The following is a 21,805-nucleotide window of genomic DNA, read 5'->3' on the forward strand; positions in this document are numbered from 1 at the left end:
CTTGTACAAACAGGACATGTTCTTGTTAAATTATTTGTTTTGCTTACTCAAGTTCAATCTCATAATTTTTTATTGCTGCATTTTTTTATTGATAAATACATCTACAGTAGCACTATCTGCAGCACTATAATTTTTACAGTCAGGTTTTTTGTTTTCAAAAGTCCTCTACATATTCTCATATTCTATCTGCACAAGGAGAGGATGAATACATCCTGAGGTAGACGAGCAGCTTTGATGCGATTTCACTTGTTTTCAGTAATATTGTAAAAAACACTGTAATAACACCTGTCATTATAATTAGCTTCTGTCAAGTACTGTCATAAACTTCAAGCCTAATACATTAACAGATTATTTTTGTCTGTGTGTGTGCATTTTATTTATTGAGAATTATTAAATGTTATCTCTAGACTAATGGGGAACCAATAAAGGCATCATATAAATACATAAATCAAAGTCATCATATATATGTAGAATGGAAAATTATTTTTTTTTTAGCTTCTAAAGATGCTAATAAAAATAAAGCAGAACTCCCACTGTAGTGGTATTACAATCATTATAAAACATAGTCTGGGAAATTAGAACATAGCAGCATTTTGGGGATGTATGTCTGGAACTGAGGCATCTAGAAACATTAAGTAGTGCTTTTCGTTTTACCAAAGGGCAAGGACTAATTTGCATTCTTCTATGGCTCTTCCTACTAGCAGATCAACAAAGCAGGTTTGGCTTCAGTCCCAACAATTCTGGCTGATAGCCTCATTTCCCTGGCTTCATGGTGTGTGACTCACGCATTTACAAAGTGTATGAGGAATAAAGGGATTCATCCTGCACCCATTGACTTCAGTGGGACAGTAACAAACACAAAGACTCATTGAAACTCAATGGGACTTAGAATCCTAAGCAGAGTTGTACAAGAAACTGATTCTTTGGATGTGGAACTGAATTTTTACATTAGGTTTAAAAGGGAAAAAAGTGGGATGATGAGAAACATATCTGTGTTGATTTTTGAAGAACTATCAAAGATCAAACAAAGTGTTTTGCCCTAGATAAAATTCTCCTTGTATAGGGGGAAAGGAAAACATTTTTTTAAAAAAATTATTTTATAAAAGTTTAAAAATGGAGAAAGATGTTTCAGAAGATCCCAATATAAACATTTCATTTTGAAAATGTTGATATGAAAACTTTAACTAAAATAAAATATAATTTTTAACTGAATCTATTAACAAATAGTTTAACTATCTCCACATTTCATCTTCTTTATATAAATAATTTACAGAAGAGTATATTACCCAAACTCTTCATACCAGATTATTTTATCAAGTTGGGATGTAGTTTTATTTCCTTAGTGGAAATGACTTGTTCTGAGGAATGAGCTTGTCCTTCCAGAGTAGTCCCTTCCCGTCAGAAATTCCTATCCTTACCATACAGCTAACTTCTGAAAACATTATTGAATTATTGTACCTTTTTAGAAAGAAACATACACAAATTTTTTTCTTAATTAATACATCAGGCTGTAAACTGTGCTCATTCAGGATCTGTCTCAGAGAAAAATGAACCTGTTGTATAGCAAACAAGAGGTGGAAAAACGCAGAAGAGAGGATGAACTGGAGACACAGTAACTTGTGCTTCAGCTGTATTTTGAATAGCACTTTTTTTTTTTTTTTTTTTTTTTGTGAGTCAGAGCCATTGGACAGGCATTTTAGAGATATTTAATGAACTATTCCCATTGATTGCAGTATCTACACCATCCAGAGACTGGTCTTCAGATAGTACAAGTCTAAGTAGCCCTGTAATTTAAATACCTTAAACATTTTAGACTCTAACTGAACTAAGTATTCTGTTCTAGCTGTTCTAACTGTCTCACTCGCCCTCTCCTCCTCCCTCTGTCAAGTTTCTTGTGTAGGAAAAAATCAGGATTTGCAACTCTTCACCAGACTACATGGGTTAATTTACAGGAGTAAAGCCTTTTTATGAATTAAAGTCACCTCTGCTACTTTTTACTTCGTAGCTGCAGTCATATATTACTCCTTTGAAAGATGAAATAACTTGTATAAGGATGCCCAGGACCTTATCACAATCTTCTTGTAAAATTAAAATCAGTCAACTACTAAGTAAAAACTCTAAAAGAAGAAGACAAAACACTAGCTGTAATTTGTTATTCAGATTTAGGTTAGACCTTTGACAAGGCTTTTCCTAAGGGGTATAAAAAAGATACTGCAAAGGTTATGAATCAACTTGGAACATCCTTATAGAGATTCTCTCTTTGCAAGCTAAGACTCTGATAGATAGCTATGATTTCAGAGATAAATCTTTGATGAAAATAAGTACTAAAATACAATATTTAGCTCCTTCTTATAGCTTGTTTCAAAACAGTGTAAGAACAATTAGTAATAAAAAAAAATATTTTTAATTCTTTCATACTGTAATCTTCATATGAAATTTTAAAAGGTTAAAGACCGCTTACTATGTATGAATTTTTACATAATGACAAATTAACTACTCACATAATTAATCAATCTGCTCAAAGTTCTCACTCTGATTTTTGAAGTGCTAATAAGACTAAATTGCTCAAATCCAGGAAAGAAATTAAGAGATGTGAAATGTTAATTAGATGAAGAAACAGAACTAAAAGGAGAAGCAATGTGAAATGGGGATTAAACAAGAATAAATAAATATTTCAGCTGAGAATTAAAAAAAAAAAAAAAAAAAAGAGAAAAATAAATAGAAACAAACCAACAATGTATGAATTGATTGCCCCCATGGTACAGTAGACTATAATATCTCACTTATTTTAAGGAATGTTGCTGAGATATCACTATGGCTTCCTATTTGCTATAAATGTTGGAAATACTTAGGATGTTCTGAGATTCTGGGAGTGTGGCTCCACATCATCATGGACACCAGGGATAAGACACAGAGCCAGGTTGTTGGAACTTAAATTTATAGGTAAGATGGCTCTATCAGGTGTTGTTATAATCAAAGATCTAGGCAATACTATCACTTAAGGCTAAAAAGCTCCTCAGTTGACCAGTAAGATCCTACTTTAGGATGATTACACTAGTATTGTAAATTCAGCTGACTATGAACTAGACAATAGTGTAGACACACAATCTAAAGTGTACTGTAGGCCCCAATATTACAAGCACCTACATTTAAGTATCTGAATCTGCAGAATTTCTTTCCCATTTACTACTTGTTCTCAACAGATGTGTGCAGAAGAACATGAAATACTGTCAACAGTAGCCTTGATGTAGGATTTCACAGAAATTGATGATTGGATTCTATTTTCTGAACTTCCCTGATTAATGCCTTTTGATACTTAATATATCCCTGTGTCCATGAGGCTGGCATACATAATACAAGATATATTGGAAACCTTCATGCTTCCAGAATGGAAAACACGCAGCATGGTTGGAAAATAGTGGGAGAAAAGGAGGCATGGCTGTGGAGCACGTAATTCAGCTTTCTAGGGCTCTTCACTGAGATCTGGAGGAAACGTTCTACTGCAGTTTGTCCCTGATTTTCCCCACATTTGACTCCTAGCTGTCCTTTCCATGTTTAACTCTTACAGATAATGCTGTTTCCATTTTTTTTTCCTCCAAACCATGGTAAAATTAGTTTTTCTTCCCTCTTGCAGGCTTTTTTTTCATTTCGTCCCTGTTCCAACTGTAGGTGCATGATCTGAAATAGGTACAAAGCAATATGGAAGCTTAGACTGGTTTCTGTCTGAAAAACTTAAAATATAATTTAAAGGGGAACCTTTTTGTGAGAACAGAAAGATGAAGGAAAATAAATCGGTGTAAAACAAGAACAAGGAAAACATTGCCAGGAAAATTACTGTTTTCAAATAGTTTATTTTTGTCAAAAATACATTCAAAGAGTCACAGCTCCATCCCAGGACTTCATTCCTTGAATTTATTAAAAAAAAAAAAAAAAAAAAAAAATTACTTTAAAATAGCTTTTTTCATCTTTGTCTACAGTACATCTGAACGTTCATCTCATCCATACTGACCAGTTTTCTGTGTGTTGTTCAGAATTTTCATTGAAAATACAGGTTTTGACCTGTGCTCTTCTCTCAAGGTTAATAGTCATGTTGATATTGACTCTCAGGTGATGACTTCATCTTACTACCTGTCTGCTAGGTGATAAAGAATGTTGCACAGAAATTAATGTTCCTGCAAGCATGACTAGCCAAATGTAGTAGGAAGGGTTTGCTGGAGTGGAAACAGGTTGGAAAGATTGGCAGCCCTTTCCTTGTATTTCTCATCCAGTCCCTGATCACCTTTACATCATGAAAAAATAACAAGTATGAATCATGATAAAATAAAAGACCCATTTTTGGACACATTTTGGGGATATGTAACAGATTGATGCCTAAGATACATGGCAGTCTGAAAAATAAAAATAAGAAAAATGAATGTCAAGCAAATACAATTTAAGAGTAGTAGTTCATTAGAAGCTGTATGTTTTCAACATGCAGCTGTTAATCTAGCTGTATTTTTCTTATACAAAAGTCAGTAACAAGGATGATACATAACATGAATAAGTAATAAACAAAAAACAAGCTCCCATGTCAGGAAATTTTCTATGAAAGTATATATTCAGCAGGATAACAAAAAAAAAAAAAAAAAGTAACTAAAAAAATACATTAGGGTGTTATGTAAGTATACTACATATCACTGAGTCATTGCTTTATGAGCAGTTAATAGTTTTTCATATTTATGCTGAACAAAAATATACCAAAATACTTTCAATTTACCCAAGAATAGTAGTAAAGCCCTACTGAATGCCCTTTCCAAAGCATAAAAACTTTAAGTTACAAGATACTGTCTTTTATTTGGAAGATTGTTGTTTTTTTAATCAGAAATACATTGTTAACAATTCCTACATGTTGTTTACAAAATAATAATAATAAAAAAAAAAAAAAGAAAGAAAAAAAAAGAAATCCTGTGCTTTGAAATTGTAGTTTTCTACTTCTTATCTTTCCATCCCAATACTTGGAAAAAAAAGTCAGTCTAGAACTAGATGAAGGAGAAGATGAGGGAGAAGGTGTTTATCCATTTCCTGTGCAAGACTTTTTAAAATTTTTATTACAATCTCAGTCCCAAAGATAGCTTTTCATAGAAAGCAATAAGTTGTGCGATTTCCATCTTTACTCAGTAGAAGGTATCTACTTTATTTATTTCAGTAAGCTTTCTCTGATTTCTTAACCCCAAGCAACAGTAGTGGAGCTTATATTATATAATGTTAGTAGCTTGCAATGTAAAGTGGCATAATTCAGCAGCAGAAGCATATTAAATACTTTAACAGAGACATCTACAGAGAGGTATTCATCACTGAACAAGGACAAATTCTGAAGAACTGCAGTGACAAGTAAAATGATGAAACATAATTACGTTCAAGGGAAATGACCAAGAAAGATATCTTACTGATAAGATCTATTGTTAATCTTTGAATTACCAAGGGAAGTGACTAAAATCCCATTGATCAAGCCACATGATGTTTAACTTGACAATATGCTAGTGAGTATTCTATGAGAAATAATGCAGAATAGATTCCTCAGAAGATCTAATAAGATGATTATTTTTTATTTTCTCTTGAATACTTTGGTGTTATTCATATGGAACACATATTAAAAATTATTTGGCTAGCAGGATAATGGGAGAATATTTTCTCCTTACAATCTATGAAAGTTCCTCTCCTTTTAAAATGGTTCTTCTTCATGCAAAAGACAGAAACAGAAATTACAAGTTTGTCAATATCGCCAAGAATTTTCCTTATCTTTGTGTGGCTTTTGCCTATCAAATCTTTAAAACAGATAAAATCAGGGGGAGCAACAACCAGATTATTTTGACTTTCTGAAAAGGCTAAACTATTGGGATTGCTTGCTTCTTTTCTTTTGATTTGAAGAATACAGTAAACAGCAAGAGGGGAAAATCCTTCTGATTGCTCAGTTCACATATGATTTCTTAGTAGTAACTCTTATGGCTGTATAGTTGGAGGATATTATATGAATGTATATAAAAACTCTGGGGCCACTGCCAGGTAGTTCTCTAGAAGCAAGGTTCATGTCCAGCCTACTTAAATTCAAAACCTCAATTCATATTATATGGAATATCTTGTATTACTGTAAAAAAAAAAAAAAGATATTTTGCATTTTAAAATCATGAAAACTGTTTGCTTTAACCTCCAATATTATTTTAGAACACAATAAATATCAAGACAAAAAATAAGTATTTCTGGGATAAATACAGGGATGAATTTATGATACCTGTAAAATTTGTCAAATGTTTCAGCTACCGACCTGTAACATCAATAAATTTCCGGGAAGGCTACTTGCTTTTTACGTATTTTAGCTTTTAAACAATACTGACAAGTGATAGATTACTCCAGAGTTCTGGTTGTGAGTATTCAGGAATTATTTTCATCAAAGTAAACCAACATTACCTGTAGACATGGTAGTCTGATATAAAAGTTTGACCTAAGGTCTTCTTTAGAAAAATTTAAGGAGCTGGGGGACATGGGGATGGAGAAGAAAAAGAAAATAACAGTTTCCCATTATCTAAAATGACTCTTTTTCATCTATGGGTTAAAGATCACAGTAGGTTGTGAAGATTTTTTGACCTGTTTGAATATGATGAATGATGAGTTACAGGATTAATAGTGTTAGTCAGCTGAAGGCAGGAAGCTGTTGTTATTATTACCATAAAAACTGATCTGCCAAGCTTTTATTGTCAGGGCATTGTATCAATTTAGAAAATTTATTTAATGTAACATGGCATGTGAGGCCAGAAGCATTTAGATGTCAGTAATGTATATTTGAATTATTTGAGGGAAAAAAAAAAAAAAAAAAAAAAAAAGAGAATGAAGTAGTTACAGTAATCGTTTTATGTGTTTCGTTCCAAATTATCATAACTTCATTTTTGTCCTTTAATAAGGGCAACTAACAACGTTTTTTGGGGCGATTACAAAAGTATACACTTTAATATCATGATGCTCAGGTTAGATTGCACGGTTTTGCTTGTATCATGGCTTTATCTTAAGTTACAAGTTTTAATGGCCCACGAAAACTCAATTCCCTGCTAGGAATTAGAGCTAACAGATCTATGAATTGTAGCAGATTCTAATAGAAAAATAAAGAGAAGTCACTGCAATTCCTTAAGGAAAAATAACTGGATGAAAATTGAGAACTATGGTTTAAGGCATTGCTTTCCCAAATCCTGTCTTCCAATGAACTTGGCCTTAGTAAAAATTAACAGTAGTATAACATAGTACAGACTTTATTTATTCAGGTTCTTGAAAAGCTCTCTGAGAGAAAGAAAGGTTGTCAGTTTTCTTCAGAGGCTGCAAAACAATGTCTGAAGAGGAAAAGGATAGATCCTTTGTAAATAATGGACTGAATCTTGAAAAATCTTGTAGTACATGGCTGAGAAAGGTGATGGATACAGATCAAGGAAGATAAACTGAAATTCATGTTCTTCCTTATGTTCTTTTTTCACTTTTTTTTGCTGTTCTTTTTGCTGAGCCGTAGGGTAGTGTCTGTGTCAAAGTATAGTGTAGAAATGCAGTTATTTAGCAGCAGGAAGTAGTTTGGTCTCTTCCCTTCTGGGGAAGATGAAGTAAAAGTCTGGGTGAAGAAAACCAGAAGAGATTTCTATAGAAGCAAACACATTCTTCTACCTGCTGTTCATTCATACACCTTCTCTGTATTCTGCTACAAAGCATAAAGACCCTGAAGGCCAGTCAGGCAGTCTTTTTTTTCCTTTCAAAAGCATCAAGAAATCCAGGAGAGTTCATATTTTCAAAACACCTTGTAGGTCCCATACAGGAATTTATTCTGTTTTGTCTCTAAAGAAAAATTTCTCAGTACAGATGGGGAAAGCGAAAACATTCCTGTGAAGCTTTGGCTTTTATAAAAAAAGGTGTCAGGTTAACCAAGTCAAATTAACCTCAACCATTCTATGATCCTGTGATTCTGTGAAGTCCACAGTAACAGTCTGTAGTGAAGCATAGAGTATATTCTCACCTGAAAAAACAGAGTATGAATATTTTACTGGGGAACAGTTTTCTGCTTTGAGGATTGTCATAAGGGTAGGCTCAAGATCTGAAATTTAGACATAGAGGAAGACTGGAGAACAACCAGACAACTACTTCCATCCATATTCAAATATTTCATCTTCTTTCCCCCACAAACCCGGCTGCTTGGAGAACATTTATTTATTTTTAATACATCTATTTTAATACAATTATTTATTTTTAATACATCTATTTTAATACATCTATTTAGCGGCATTTCCCACTTTTCCCTATAGCTTGATAGGATAAAAGTCATGATCATTTGTTTGTTTCCTTCTGTGATTTCATATTTTGCTGGCAACTTAATTTGAAGGCAAACACCAAGTCAATTGAAGGGCTTAGGGAAGAGATGATGTGTTTTATTCCTGACAGAAGTTGACTTTCAAGAGTGAAAATTCACTGAAAACTGGCTGAAATAATAATAGAATAACAAAATGGGAAATAGCCCCCTTAAGGAAAAAACACAAACAAAACCGAAACAAACCCGTGCAAACTAAGAACCAACAAAACCCAAACAAGAAACAAACAAACAAAAAAACATGAAGAAAAAGAATATATCATGTATGGTATAAATTACATTATAGAGGAATAGCTGTGTAACAGTGAAAATGTGAAAAAAAGGAGAGATACAAAATAATATCAGTACTGCTGCTGAGGAGAGGAGAGGAGAGGAGAGGAGAGGAGAGGAGAGGAGAGGAGAGGAGAGGAGAGGAGAGGAGAGGAGAGGAGAGGAGAGGAGAGGAGAGGAGAGGAGAGGAGAGGAGAGGAGAGGAGAGGAGAGGAGAGGAGAGGAGAGGAGAGGAGAGGAGAGGAGAGGAGAGGAGAGGAGAGGAGAGGAGAGGAGAGGAGAGGAGAGGAGAGGAGAGGAGAGGAGAGGAGAGGAGAGGAGAGGAGAGGAGAGGAGAGGAGAGGAGAGGAGAGGAGAGGAGAGGAGAGGAGAGGAGGAGAGGAAAATATATGACAAACATAGCCCTTGTATGTCTGGTCAGGCTGACTTTGTACCATGAAAAAAAAAGGAAGAAAAAAAAAAAAAAAACAAACTTGTTTAAAGATGTGCTAGCTATCAATTGAGTTTCATGTTACTTTTATAGATAATATGCATCAATAAACCATACATTTATTGGAAAATAACCTAAATAGTATTATCTCAAGTATCCCAAATTACCTTTAAATTAATACAAATATGGTGGCAGTGATGACAGAGGTGTAAAAACTGATCTGAGAATTGCAGTACTATGGGAACTAGACTTTTCAATCATTTTTTTATATTGCTTTCAAAGCACAGAGTACAAGTAATTCTATTATCTTCACTAACAGTAAATAGATAACAACAAGAACAAAAATTATATCTGTAGTAAAAACATACAAGGAAGACTTGTTGTGATAAATCTTCATCTGCCATAAATAGACAAGTTCCATTCCATTCAATGGGGTGATTTATTCTATTCCATTATCATTATCTGAAAAGGTGCTCTGCTCTTGCCTGCATAAACTGGGTTTACATTGCTCTTTTTCTTCTTATTCTATATTAAATGCTAATGCAGCATAAATTTGATTATCAAATCAAACCCACTTTTCAACCTCTTCTGTGAAATAAGAAGCATAAAATGAACATGTATTCTAGTTAATGAGGACAACTATTTTTCTACACATTTCACTGATGTCACATAGGAAACACTCAAATTCTTGTTTTGTTGACAACTATTTATTTATTGCAGATTTAATTTTAAAAAATCTCACCTTGCTCACTTTGAAGCAAACAAATATAGAACTCTCAGATTAATATCAGGCCATGTGATTTTTCTTCTTTTGTCCATTTTGAGGTTTCAATTAATTATGTTTCAACTACAATTTCATGAGATACACCAACTACTGCATATCTTTTTCCCTTTATTCTTTTGTGATTTGTACTGAAGCTTTTAAGAATGTATTTGTGTGCAAATCATGGTACAATGAGGGTTTGTTAACATAATATTATGCTGTGACAGTGTTTCTTTGGTAAAACTTTTTACTCGTATTTGTGTTGCTTAATTCTTCGGGGTAAATGAACATGATTTACTGATTGTGTACAATCCACAGGGTAAACTGAGTAAATTGCTAGTTCATTTATCTTGGCCTTCTGTATGTCTTATGCTGTTTGAAAACTAAAAAGCTGAATTTAGGAAGTATAAAAAATCAACGTCACTCTGATTTCATGTTTTTCAAAGACAAACAAGTTTTATTGTTTTATTTCTGGAAAAAATATACTGAAAATTTCAATATGAATACAAATCAGTGAAAAATTTCTAGCATAATAAAAAATAAATCATTTTATCATTCTTCTTCCCTCATTTTTTTTTTAAATAGAGTAATAAATTCTTACAGACAATTATGTTATTTATATGTGAATTGAATCTAAATGGTGAAATGTACACACTGACAGAAGCAAGCATATTTTAAAAACTAAAGTGACCTTTAATTTTAATTTTGTCTAATCTTGTGATTTTTGTTATTTCCCTCACATGTCAGTCACCCTATTTTACTATGAATTAGAAAAAGTCAGAATTATGTACATATATCCAACTAAGAGATTTCCTGTATAAACAGGAAATCTTTCCTGTATAAATAGGAGGTCTTTTTTATATAGATAGGTAATCTTTGATGAATTGACTAAAAAATAAGTTTTGCTAACACTGGAATAAATTATTCTTTGATGTCAGTGAAGTAATCTAAACAGCTCTTTGAGAAATAAATTTTTTCCTGCAGCTTCATTTTCTTTTATGTATGTGGTATTTCTATAGTACTTTGTCTAGGAAGGTGCTAGTAAAACTGAATGTTTTTTTCTAATAATCAACATTGTTCCCCATCTTCAATGACAAATTATGACCCAAACTACTACATGACTTAAAATTGGAGATTTAATATGTGAGTATGACTCCTAGCGATATTTTTAATAAATAACTTGACTACCAAATGTGCTTTAGACAGGTGCAACTAAATCCTGCAAATACATGTTCAATGCTGTCTTAACTGTAAATTTCTTGCTATGAATAATCTAAAGTTCAGATTTATTATGAATATGGCACCAGCAATTATTTTTTCAGCCTTTAATAGAGAGGAAAACCACACAGAAAAGACCTCAGTTTACGAACGACAAAGCAACTGCTATGCATTTGTCTCATTTTTAATAAAGCAAGTATTGTTCTTGGTTCAACAGTGCTTAATTCAGTGGAAATGTTGCTATTGGTTTTAGAGGGAATATGCACATCTATCATTAAAGAACTAGTGGAATTAAAGCTTTGCAGAAGAACTTACAGTGCTTTCCGAAGTCACAAACAAGCATCTAGCTCTTGCAGGTTTTATGTCTAAGTGTTTTTTGCTCATTTGACCTTGTATGAGAAAACCTGTTATGATATCTGAGTGAACAAAGGGAAGCGCTATCCACAGCACTTAATTGTATTCAAGAGTGAATTTTGATGTGAATGCTTGCAGTCTTTTCATGTTAATTAATTCTGAAGTACATACTTAAGTGTGATATAAAAAGAGGAGAAGGGAAATAAGATATTTTCAAAGTAGTCCAATTTAAGGAATTATGGCTTTCATCCTCTTAGGGAGTTGGGGGGGAATTTTCTCAGCTACAGACTGTGGCCAAGAGAACCCTTGACAGACCAACACAGGATTATCGTCATGTCTTCACAGCATAAGGTGCCTCTTCATACTTGAGGCTGTTATTCTTCATTCAGTCTGTTCTCTCTGGTAGTGTTTTGCTATTCCACCATCTGTTAGACCTTCTACTGCTTGAAAATGCTTGTCCAGGTAACTGAAATGAGACCTATCATTGCAGGTGCAAAAGTCAATTAATTCCTCTCTCAGAAATGGTCAAGAGAACAAAGGCTTGCTTTTGCTCCTCCTTGGTCATGTGCTGGCACTGGGCTAGAAGCACCTGAGGACCTGTCTATTAGGTCCCTTGAGGCAGTTTTGGGAAGAGAGTGAGCAAGCCAGGACAAACCAAGTCACATGCATTATGTCCAAACTGCCTCTGGATGTATACCTAAATCTACATTCATGCTCTGTCTGGCTCCCCCAAGGCTCAGGCTAAAACATGCACCTCTGTGTGTGTGCATGGAGGAGGAGGAAGAAGGACAGAACATTTAAATACTAGTTCCAAAGCATAGCCTAGTGGGTGAAGTATTTTGCAAGATAGGAATCTTGCGTCTTGGGTTTTTTTTTTTGTTCTCAGAAGAGTGACAAAATTAAATATAGTACAGGAATCAGGAACCCAGTCTTTTCTCTTCCACCTAAATATTCCACAGCTAAGTATTAGAAAGGAAAAAAATATATATATTTGAAATGTGAATGATGATTTTATTATTCACAAAATGTGTGCTGGAATAGCTGGCTTTCGGTAGTGGATAATGTAGAAGATATTATAAAGTTCTACAGTTTGAGAAAACGATGGACTGTGATGATGAAGGCACATTAAGGTATTCATCTGTACATTTAGAAGAAAAACTCTGAGCTGAACACAGTACCTGATTTTCTAGATTAAACAAAAATTACTCTTTTATCTTCTGGTTGCAGTTAACTTTTCCATGGAAAATTCAGATTGTGCAGTTGTAGATTCACCAACCTTACCCATATGCCACTACAGTCCACATGTTACCAGAATAGATAAGAATAAAGAATCAAAACTGTCTGTGTGTTCTATAAAATTCCAGAACTGACCTGACTATATCATTTATAAAGTGGAAATGCGTGCATTTTGCACAACATTATTATATTTGCACCTTCTCACAATATCTACATTTCACCAGCCTCTCTGCTGCCCATTATTGCTATAGCTATTACATACACATTATAGAGATTTATTACACAGAGATTACACACATCTGCATAATCATTATACAACAGGTACCTAAATGTAAGAAAAATACAAGATCTTTTTTCAGCCCAATCGTTTATCTGTTACTATTTTATTTATTTCTGGTCTTCTGTTCTTGTCTTGTTGTATGTAATATTTTCTAATAGTTATCTCCCTCATGATCTCTCTCATACACTCTATTTCATTCTTCTGCTTTGTTATGCATGGCCATTATCACACCCCTGTAAATATAAAACCTTCTTTAACCTATTCTGAATTTTTATGTCATGCAGCAGTATCTTTTTAATTGTGAAATCTCAGCACAAATACTGAGCGCACAGAATACTGCTTCAGAGACACTTGACAGAGGCAATCCATGACTGCAGCTTCCATTTTCAATTCCTCCCTCAGAAGTCCTTGTGGTCATTTCAATTACAGTTGGTGAAACGGGCCACTAGAAAACTGATTCACTGAGTATGAAAACCATTGAGAAAGGCTATTAGCCTGTGTGGGCTGCTCTGCTGAAGACCATGTACACTCAGACTAGTCTGCTAGATTAATTTTGCTTGATGTCAGGGAAAACCGCTACAGCTGTAATGCCATGAAACTATCCAGATGTTGGTGCAGTTCTTGTCCCACTCTGCATACACTTATGTACTAAAGCCTTTGGGCTTTAATACTGCAATTCACTGTACCAATCAGAGTTGGGCATATTTTTTTTTTTTTTTTAACCTTCTGCAAGTACATAAATCTTTGTGTTTTCCTTAATCTGAGAAAAACTTTGGACATTACATTAGCAATTCAGTTTTCATTACTGAGAATTAATTCTGTACCTAAACACCAAGCCAACACCCTCTCAATTTCTCAATCAGTTTTATCTGTGTCTACACACTCTAGACCACAGCCTTTCATCTTTTCTGCTCCAGCACCAATTTCTCCAAATGCAGTGCCATATCTATTCTGCTCCTACCTCCTCCATAGAGTCCTCTTCTCCCTGAGATTCACTCTACTTTTACATCTTGTCATTCTTCCTTTGCTTCTTGATAGCTGAATGGCTGCAGAGTGACAGAGCTGCAGTGACACTCTTCATTCTCAGTCCTGTTACTCTTTATTCTTAGGTTAGGAGCTAGTAGGGTACATAGAGCAGAAATCAGAAAACTATTTCTTTATTCACAGGTGTGAATGAAGTTTGAAGGATGGTTGCTTGAGGGATGGTTGCAGTTAAAGAAGAATGCAGCAGTCCTGAGCTGCTAAGTGTTTTCTAGTCTTCCTCCTTATTCCCAGATGGACCAGATGAACAGGAAGAAGGTACTCCACTCTCCTGGTGAAATAATCATGTTCATTTGTAAACAAGGAAGCAGTCAGTAAGAGGCAACTTCCTAAACCACTAAGACTGTCATACTAATATCTATATTTCCTAAATCTGCAAATCATCGTGCTCTGAGGTGTTTAAGTATCAGCTATTTGAGTGTGCAGATCATCTGAACTGTTGATATTAAGTTCCTTGGAAAATCTATTAATAAAGAGAGAATTAAAGAATATCTGTGTTTTCCAAATGCTTCAACAGCAATAAAAGCATTTTCTTTATGGAAGCATATGTTTCTGAACACATGCTGAGAATGCTCTTCTGTTTCATGTTTGCAAACTCTCAGTTTACAAGGACTGTTTTCACTGCCTCCTTTAAATGAATATTATTATCTGATTCTGCTTTAAAAGATAAAGAGTTTTAATCATTTCAGGTTATTTTATTGTGATAGGGCATTGAATTATGAAATGGAGATCTATGTTGACAAGCAGATACAGAAGTTCTGATTTTCTTGGAATACCTTCTAATAAGGAAACAGGTTTGCTTTTCTTCTAATTAACTTAATATTGTTTTTATTAGAATGAGGTTTTTTTATACATATAGATGAAATATATATATTTTTGTTTCTTATTCTACTATGACTGATGTGTTGACAGGGGCTATAAATAAGACATCTTAGAAACATTTAAAGAACTTCAGAAAATAATGTATCTCCACAGCAGAAACTTTGCCGTTTGAGGGTCAAATATTCTTTGTCAATATACAATAAACTTAATGACTTCAGCTTTTATATGAAGCATTACAAAACTTCATAATTTTCACATATACCCATGATTAACCATCAAGTATTTCTTCCTTTTACTGACCGCTTTGCTCAGTTCTTATTTTGATTTCTTTTTGATTACCATTTCTAATTGTATTATTCAATATACCTCTAAATCAGTTATGAGAAAATTAGTCTCATTAAAACATTGCAATAAACAATTTTATACATACATTAGAGATTTAGATATTCAAAATAAAATAATGATCAAGTTAACATAACTTTTCAGTAAATAAAATGTTTTCCTTAAGTTTGAGGAAATTCCTGTTTGATTTTGTTGTTTGATTTGAAATTACTTTATGCAAATTACACTTTTAGTTCCTCTGTTCCTAAAGTTTTACATGGAGAGATAGACTTGCTAAAATGAAACATAGGACATTTTTCTTAATCAAGATAATCTGATGTTCTGACTTCCTCATTCACAACTGCATTAAAAACTTTAGGTTAAAATTCTTTTTTCTACCAAATGTTAATGGAATTTTTGTTTTGGTTTGGTTTGTTTTTTTATTTTTTTTTTTATTCATGCGTTTTCACCAATAGTATAAAACATGATTATGTAAACAGCTGGTTTACTTTGATTACTTAGACTGATGAGTGATTTAATATAAATTCTTTCTTCTAAAGATTTCACATGTATAAGAAGTCTTGAGAGACTGTAAAAGTTGAAGTTAATGATTTTTCAGTAGATAAAAAAGATGAAAAGAGAAATTAAATGTTATTTAAAGTACCACCTTTAAAAACTTTTAATTTAATCAAACTTAATCTCTATTTTATTCAACATGGAGAAACTATTTTAAAAGTGGTTCTTTTAATTTGTACTTCTAAAGACCACAGAAGACCTGTCTTTAGCCTAGTGGCTACAACATGTGATGTGGATGAGATTCAGTACTAGGTGCAAGTTTTGTTTTCTCCAAGAGTAGGATGCTTTCTATAGGCTTGTCCATCATAAATATGAAAATATTTTGGGTTGGGTTTTTTGTTTGTTTTTTTTTTTGTTTGTTTGTTTGGGTTTTTTTTTGCAAAAAGAGGCTGCTGCAAGTTAACTTATGTATTGAAAGATGTATATTCCTATATACCTTTAAAATAAGAAAATCTCAAAGTTTAGGCTTTTCAGTTCATGATGAGATATCCCAGGAGTTCTCTCATTTGATCTGATACCAGAATTGTCATGGAAGTATGGAAAGCATATGTTTTGTGTAACTTTCTTAGTTAACACAGGGGCTTGTAACTGGAATATCCAAGACTAAAATAATAAAAAGCTCATCTTTGACATGAAAATCCTCACTATGTCTGGTACAGAAAAGAAATCAGAAAACTTTCTTATCTGTTTCTTTTGTAGAGTGGAGTGACAAATCTGTTGTCCATGTCTGTAATATTTACTTAGAATATGTAAGCTGGGAAGAACCATGCAATCTAACACTGAAATTCATAAGTCATTGCCCCCCAGATCTTGTAATGAAAACAATTAACAAAATAAGTAAAATAACATTTATAAAAAATTATGCTTGGCATTGCCTAGATTTGATAATGCAAAAACATTAAAACAAATGAGACATTCAAAAAATAAAAGCCTTTTAATATTGTGAAGCTTTTTTTTTTTTTTTAATTTTATTTCATTTGTCTATTCCTAACATCTGCACGTGGCTGGCATTTTGGGTCAGTGTTAGGAACATATAACATAATACAAAGGGTTCATATTTTCCACTAAAATATTTAGCAAAAGATTTCAGGTTCTGAAGTGGACAAGTAAATTTCACTGCACTGATATACCCTTAAATAACCAGGAACAGAATTAGGTTTAGTATTAAATGTGTGCCTGGTTTATTTAAAAGAAAAGAAATATCCTTTTGTCAGTATATTCCACTGTGCAAAGTCAACGGTGGACCTGCCCTTTCCCTTTTTCTTAGTGTTGAGCAGAATTTAAAAATGAGTGTTTTGTAAATGGTTTTGGGACTTGGCAGTTTAGGATGCATTTTGGGACTGGACTCAAAGGCACCTCACCATGAACTGACCTTAGACAACAGGATGAATTAGCCTTGATGTAGTGGGAAAAGCCTACCATTTTATACTTACAGGTCATATTGCTAATTTGCTAGCCTGTTACATACAAGAGGTACAGGGACAGGTGCCAGGGCTGTGGGGAAGTGTCAGAGAATGTTTTACATCCACAAAACTCAGTGGTTTTCTTGGAGGCATGGGGTGCACTCCTAGATCATATCTTTCAGTATGTACCTGCAAAAAGAATCCAGTTCATCTGCTCCAAGATTACTTGTAACACACACCAAAGTTTAGATTGTGAGGAAAGTTTGATAAATGTTGGTTGGGACAGTTCCTTCAACAGTATATTCCTGATTCAAAGAAAAATAATAATTATTAATACTAACACACCTTGGCAGTACAATAGTACATCTTTGTCCTGTGCACTATTTTCTTAAATTTTATTCTCAGTATTATGTGCTTTCTGGTTCTTTTCTCTTCCTGGTTTCTGGTTAATACTTTTCTTCATCTGAACTCCTTCTGAGTTCAGTCGATTCAGGCTCAGATCACTTCCCAGCTCCTCCTCATGCATCCTTGGTTAACAGCCACATTTCTTCTGTAACTCCTGCCATCCTCCTGACTTGGCTTTCTCCATTCTGCATCACTCACTTTTATCCATATTTCTGTAACCTCATTTTTCACATATGAATGAGATTCATTCTTTTTCTCTGAGGAACAACTGAGGACTAGATTCTGCAATGGAATTATTGCAGCTGAGGAGTTACTTTCACCGAGTGGAAATAAACAAGATAAGAGATCTTCTCATCTTTCCCTCAATTACACGTGTGTGTGTGTCTTCTGAGTAAAAGCTTGTCTATATTTCTGGAAAAAAAAAATGTGTTTAAAAGGACCAGTTCCAAAATCTCTGTGAAATGCATTTGTATTTTTCACATTTTGTGACTTGCAAATATTTGAAAATAGGTTTTATATTCTCTCACGGAAAACTGGCAGTGAGGAAGCAATTAATAACCATATATATATATATATATATGTCATAATCTGAACATATAGACAGATGTAGAAATAGATCCCAGATACCTAAATATGTAGACTTCTAGATCAAATAAACCTGTTAGCAAGAGTTCCTACAAAGGTTCTGTATTTACATATAAATCATCATATTGCATATTAAAATAACTGAAATGGTATATCTATCAAAAAACTTATTTCCCCAAATTAAATATCATATAAAATTATATTGTTTTAATATTTCCACATTTCAAAGCTTACAATGCAGAAACTGCCCTGAAACCAATTGCTAAGGTTGTGGAGGCATAGAATAATCCCAGAAGTGAAAACAATACAGTTTGGTTTCTTTATTTTCATAAATTAAAATTTTCTATTTTATCAAAAAAGATAATTGTTGTTGTTTACCTCTTTGAATCAGCTTGCATTTCTTTTATAAGTTTCTAAATTCTTCCTGAGAAAAAATTTTACAGTTTTAAGAAATGGCAAACTGGATTAGACTCCACCCCATCAAGAAGGAGAAAAATGCTATTATACCTCAACTTCGTTTTCTTAACAGCTGGAAAACAATACAGAAAGTAATAATTTGTCATCTGCTTCAGACCTAAAGCAACCATTCCTGTGAAATTAAATGGGACAGTGCCATTTTACCTACTCATAAAAGTATCATTTGGAAAACTTTAAAGAATTCACTTACAGTGATAAACATCAGTAAGAATTTGACAGTTGTAAAAAGCTGTATGCTCAAACATGTTGTCTCTCAAACAACTTTACTGTCTTATTCAGGCAATCATTGAGATGATTAAAATGTTTTAATTTTCCCATTGTCAATTACTGTGTTTTTAAAGAAAGAAGAGGTGACAGTAAAATTCTACAAGTTCAGAATGTGTAAACTCTACCACTATGCAAAAAGGTATAAACCCAAGTATTTCCAGGTGACAAATAAAGATGAGACCAGATCTTCAGTTCAAAACAGAGAATTATGGTCAGTTTAGTACAAATGTATACATCTGTGCTTTTTCATGTTTACCTATTCCTCCAGGATTACCCACAGTCTCCAGATTGTTAAGTGTCATATGCCAGATTCATAAGGATTTTTGGAAATTGCTAAAGTGTTTGTAAACTGCAGTGATCTTATTAACAGAAATTATCTGTGTTTGTGTTTTGTGGTTGGTATTATCTATCAAATGGTACTTATTAAAGAGATTTTTCTGTTTCTTATTGGTCATCTATTAGTAAACTGCTGAGTGCCAAGGAAGTCTGTAAACCCACTCTGCAGAGGTCAGTGCAGTCACTGGGATATTGTCACCACCCTGAGGAGATATTTTTTGTTTCAGTCCATGTTAATCCCTAGTTACATGGCATCCTTCTAGATGAAGAAACCGTTCTCCACAGGAAAATTCATTACATGTAAGTTCTGGATGGTGTGTTGTTAGCAGGAGCTGAAGAAGACCATGTTCCTAATATAGGTCACAGCTGTCCAAAGTTCCTTCAATTTACATCTTCATTTCTCTTTAGCTGTGTGCTGCAGGTCCGAGAGCTGCTGGTTGTTGTTCCATGTGTCCTTGGCATACGTTAGTTCACATCCCACAAACACAGAAAAGAAAGGTTGCAAATGAAACACCACATCCCAGCTGTGTGCATATACACCTGATGATTTATCTTTGTGACTCCATCAAAACTTCCTTATTGTAAGTGTCTTATTTAGAGATATAAAGACACATCTGCAGTTACACCACAAGATTCAAGAAACACTGAATATTACTTCTCTTACACATGATGGAGCTTTAATTTTTGGTAATGAAATTTTTATTTGATTAATTTTTATCACATTCTTACTACCTTTCTGCTAAATTAGTGGTTCAGAATCTACAGTCTGGGGAGCATCATAGAAATTTTTTAATAAGCTCATGATAACAGGGGAGACAGGGACATTCACGCCTCGCAGATCAACTCAGTAAGTGACTGTTGTCCAATCTTCAGCAACTCCCTCACTGCCCACTGTTCCTTGAGTGACTCCATTGCCTTTTTTGCAGCTGGCAGCCCGACTGAAAACTGAGTTGATCTTGGCTGAGTCTCCCTGAGTAGTGGGGAAAGCTGGCAGCCTTCACCGAGAAGAGAAAAAAGTGCTAATAACAAGCAAACAGTTCCTTTTCCTTGTTTCTTGGTTCCAGCTCCACCTTAGAGGCACCTCTAACATACACCAGTCGTCAGTGATTATTGAGGGCTCAAGAGCCAGTGGTTACTGGAACACAGCATATTCCAGGGACCTTCCCTCTCCATGTTCCCCACCCCCCACCCCCACCCCAGAAAGTGAGGAAAAAAGCTCATTTGGAGCATAATCCTTCTGTTGTTGTCTACATGCAAGGTGGTTTTCCAGGCAGGACCTGTGCTTGGCCTGTACTGCCATTATTCCCTGTTTATTTAGTCAGGCACTTTGCCTTTCTTGGAATAAAATGAGTTGAATTTTTCTTTTGTAATTCCCGGACACAAGTGCACATTCCACTTTGCTGTATTATCTACGATGGCAGCCCTGTTGTCTGGCTAAAATAGGGCATCCTGGGATCTAATTTTATACTTCTCAATACCCAGATGCTCACTGTAGATTATGTCTACATATCTAAATCCATATGGTATAGCATTATGACACAACATCTCTGTTCAAAGTCCATTATAATCTCATTATCTGCAGTGATTTCATTTCACTAGTCCCTGTAAAAATGTATCCTTTGAGATACTTGTCCTTTTTTCTGTTGGCCCTTCACACAGAAGAAATCCATCACATTATTTTAAGGTCATATCATATCACATCACATAGTATCATATTTCTTTCTGTCAAACTCATTTAGGAACAATTTTCATTTAATTCCAATTTATGTAAACCATTCTTCCTGTAGTTTCTTTGCTGCTGCTTATAGGCATTCTTGAAAGCACAAACTCTCTGAAAATGCTTTTGCATTATCATCTTCATTTCAGGAAATCCACAGATTAGCTTCTCAAGTGAGATATCCAGTGAATGATGTGTACTAAGCACTCACGCAGCTGCTCTCCATCAGCCTGCATGTTGCCTTCACAAAATAACCACCAGTGCAGGATACCAGAGTGTGATCCTCCATATTGACAGTTTCTATGAATATTACCTTAGGTCTTGCTTACCTTTGACGTGATGTAATGAAATTTTGATGCATGAAAATGGTAATTGTATTTATTTCCCCAGATGTGTGAAACAAGTCCCCACCAAGTGAAGATAGTATACCATGTATTCTCGTCATACAAGGCTAACTGTGCCAGCCCCCTATTAGTTTGCACTGATGGGAGAATCAGGAAATGTGAATGGCTTAGAAAGGTTTTTTTAAGTTTTGACGGTACAGTGGAATTAGCTGTATCTAAACAAGAACTAAGAACAATGTCCTTTTAGGTTTGAGAAATCCTCATGTGGAATGAGTGATAGACTAATTTAATTTATCCTTGATCAAAGATCGATATAGAAAATAAATTAATTCCAACAGTCAATAATAACTATAATATAAACTGTGGAGTAACAAGAGAGCCTGGCTACAAGCTGACACTTCCCACTAAGACATACACTGTGTCAAATCAAAGCTGTTGGGCTGGCACAAAGTGCAGACAGCCATAGAGATTGATGCATTTCAAAGATGATGAATACTGTCATGTAAATATTCCTTCAGTGGATCTTTTTTAATACTAAAAGCAGCAAGGAAAATGTCAGATGAAAAATGCTCTCTCACAGTCATACAGC

Source organism: Tyto alba, unplaced genomic scaffold (assembly GCF_018691265.1).
Source record: "Tyto alba isolate M040663 unplaced genomic scaffold, T.alba_DEE_v4.0 Super-Scaffold_14, whole genome shotgun sequence".
Taxonomy (NCBI): Eukaryota; Metazoa; Chordata; class Aves; order Strigiformes; family Tytonidae; genus Tyto; species Tyto alba.